The sequence below is a fragment of the Oreochromis niloticus genome, unplaced genomic scaffold (genome assembly GCF_001858045.2).
Source record: "Oreochromis niloticus isolate F11D_XX unplaced genomic scaffold, O_niloticus_UMD_NMBU tig00001937_pilon, whole genome shotgun sequence".
Classification (NCBI taxonomy): Eukaryota; Metazoa; Chordata; class Actinopteri; order Cichliformes; family Cichlidae; genus Oreochromis; species Oreochromis niloticus.
The window spans coordinates 36,323-40,212 of NW_020327517.1; positions in this window are offsets into that span (position 1 = coordinate 36,323).

A 3,890-nucleotide genomic window follows, 5' to 3' on the forward strand; every position below is an offset into this window, starting at 1 on the left:
CTTATTTTTATGTCTATTTAAGCGTTATATGACAGTATGTTTGCACTAAGTACCGCAGCAATTTCCTAATGTTGTAAACCTGCTCAACATTTGGCAATAAACCCTTTCTGATTCTGATTCTTCTGATTCTGATTCTGATTCTTCTGATTCTGATTATATTACAGCAGATGTAGAAGTTGTATCTAAATGGCGATTCTCCATTAATGAATTTGTATAAGGTCAAGTCCTGGATATTTTACTAACTGTAACAACAAACCACTGCTTCCTACTCTATGCATTATAATCTACAACATCTACAAAGACACCTTCCAACAAACGGCTACACTCTATGATCTCAGCTATGATAATTAAAGGTTTGTGCTTTCTAGACATTCCCTGTAATGGAAAGAGCAGAGGGGTGTGGTACTTCATCACGGCCAGAAGGAGGCACTGTGTAACCATCAAACAAAAGACCCCAGTGTTGTCAAGGCAAGGTACTGTACGTTACCACAGGGTATGAGGATACAGGTAGGTGGCAAAATCATTCAATCCATCATCAGTCACCGCAAATCAGAATAAATTTGTTACGTTCATTCAGGTCCTGATGTATTTTATAGCTGCATAAAACTACTGAGAGAAAGATATTAAACAATAAAAGATAAATCCAGATAGATTCAATTAAATGTCTCTTTTTTAACCCATCATGAACTTCAGTGGTATTTTTAAGAGAATAGAAGTAGTTATGAAAGGGTAGTACTTCAGAAAGTCTGAGGATCCATGATTGCAAGGCCATTCAGAAATAGTCACAATATATCTGACCCAGCTCTAATTTGTGAGTGAAATCTATGAAGGTGTGGATATTTAACAGTTTATAAATTTTCTTCCTTCTTGAATTTGTCTTTCAAGTGGAAGACATTTGATTTCAGACGCGACGATAAGGCACAGCCCTCACAAGCTCAGGTCGATGATGATGTGCTCAAGATCTGCGTGTTTCCCTTGAAGCTCGAGGAAAAAATAAAGTCCCTGCGGTCGGTAGATACCACGGTGAAAGAGCGTGGGGCTTGGATGTACACCTCCTTAAAGCGGTCAAAGATTTTGTTGTCCTCATCCCACAGGTAGATCTGTGAGAAGGTGTAGTCGCTTCCCAGAGCCAGATAGTAACGTTCCTTGAAAGAGAACGGCTGGAGAATCATGGAGCCTCGAGAGGGCAAAGCTTGGATCTCAGCAAACTGTTTGGTGCCCCAACGCAGAACTTTGGAATCACCGATATACCGCGTCATAGCCAGGTAGAGCTCCTCCTTGATCCGGAAGTGTTTCACAATCACTACATCCTCCATGTTGGGGATCTCACCCTGCAGGATGAACTTCTGGTTGCTCCGGCTCCACTGGTAGATCACTGGAACCTGTGAGCGGCTCGCTAGAATAAGGTGAGCTTTCCCATCCAAGTCGAGAAACTCTACATCCGTGTCGCGGTACCACTCGTGCAGTGACTGGTACGAATAAAAGCCATTATCATTCCACTTGTAGAGGGTGGAGAGGCCAGCTTTTGAGCTGTCAGCAATCACAAAGAACCAATCAGAGCCAATCTGGAAGGCCTCAATATCATTGGGCTTAGAGATCTTGGACACTTCGATATCCTGGAACTTATTGAACCTGCTTGGTCGTCATCAAACTTGTAAATGTGGGAACCACCAAACAGCTGAGCCACAATGACAAACACCTCATATTTGATGATGACAGATTTGCACCCACAATGGACTGACCTAAAGGGCAGAGAAACACATGAATCGCGTGAGAATGAAACTGGGAGCATTCTGGGAGTGTTTGTTAGCCTAATGTGTGATTTAGACTTCCTAACTTACAGTGTCACTGGAAACTCCCTTTAACCCTTCACCCAACCTTCCACGTAACCTGACATGCACCTCCTGCCCACATAGCAAAATTGGTATGGCCCAGATCTGGCCAACACAATGTGCTTACACATGGCCCACATACCGCAAAGACTGACGGCCCTTTGGTGCCCAGATCAGGTTTGCCAGAGGAGGCCCAGACATGGGCCAGCACAAGGCCAGTTGCAGACACACTGGTGGTCTTGTGCTAGCCCATCTCTGGCACCAAAGGACCGTCATTCTTTGCAGTATGTGGACCATGTGTAAGTTGTGTGCAGCCACGGGCCAGTCGCAGACACACAGCTGACCCTGTGCTGGCCCAGATGTCAGCCAAATGTGTACCTTAATCAAGCCATGTAATAACAACATGTGCCGGAACATAAATAGTGCAAAAGTAACATTACGAACCTCTGTTCAGACAGTGAATGAACTGATTCTTTTACAGCGCATTTCCTTTCCCAAAGTCATACCTGAATTTGAAACATTGGCTACCATAGCAGTATAGTATATCAACATGGCACTTGGGTCTTCCAACTAAAATAGGAAAATAGGAACATAAACAGTGCCATCATTGCCAGACCTGGCCACATCTGGTTGACATATACCCTGCCATGACACCAGTCAGTCAGAAGTGCCAGCTTGATGCCGGATCAGGGGAAAACCTGTTTTCTATGAGCCTGGGCCACATGACCAAACCACAATCGAGCAAGATATGGCATGCCATCACATAGACAGTGCCATCTATACCAGGCCTGGCCCATATCTGGATGGCATACGTCTTATCATGCCAGAAGTCAGCCAGCAGTGCCGGCTTGATACCAGATCTGGGCCAGACCTGCTTGCTATGTGGGTTAGAGATGTAACTACACGTTGGGTCGAAACAGCCTGCAAGGACTTAAATGGTTAGAAGGTTGCGCTGCAGGATCAAGAGGGGTTTCCAGTTATCTCGTAGGTTAGGACACATTTCCTGCAAAAGTCGAAATCAAAATTTACCTGTGATGTTATCATAAGTCCTGAAGTTCATTTCTATGTGGTCCACTGGAAAATCATACAGCTCTCTGTGCTGGGAGCAGAAATGGCCACGTAGACATCATTCTTATAGCTGAATGTGTCAACAGACAACGATTCTGAGGCCACAGACCTGGAAACAAATGCAGTTGATTATGAAAAAGAGACATCATTAAATCATGTATAACAGATAACAGTTGTATTTTCAGTCACTGGAACACACAAGTGAGTCAGGTCCCTGAGTCCTCTGAAGGCATATTTGGATGTAGTCTCTAGTTTGTTACTCTTAATGAATCTGTGGATCAACAAGAAGAAAAAGAAAAGTATATTTTTTGATCAATTTCAACATTTGCCAGCTAGTAAACCAAATGGTAAATGGACTGGTTCTTGTACAGCACTTTTCTATTTTGCCTGAGCACTCGAAATCCTTGAAACCTGTCTAATTCAATCAGGACCTGAAAGCACCAGCAGCCCAGATCAGCTGATCACAGCCTGTACACAAAGAAAATTTACTGAAGCTTTGAATAGAAATTGCGATTCTTAACCTCTGTTGAGCCACTACAACCAATTTTAGAGTCCCCCACCTGCTGAATCCCACTTTAACCCGTTCCTTACTCATTTCTGTTTAGAGTCGCTCTCTACCAGAGGTGGGACCAAGTCATTGTTTTGCAGTCTCAAGTAAGTCCAAGTCTTTATCCTCAAGTCACAAGTCAAGTCTCAAGTAAAGTCAGCAGTCAGAGTCAAGTCGTAAGTCAAGACAGACAACTTTCAGTCAAGTCCCAAGTCCGAACTTTGAATTTCAAGTCCTTTCAAGTCTTTTTTTTAACCCTCTGGGGTCCCGGGTATAATTGGCCGTTCTTGACTACTTTTGATTTTACTTCTATATTTCACTTTTAAATATGTTTTTCTTGCCTTGTTTGGTATCATATTACAGCACAACCTCAAATATCTGAAATTGAGTTATTTTTTCATTTGGTATACTATATTAGCACAGTTGATCTAAATTCAGACAAA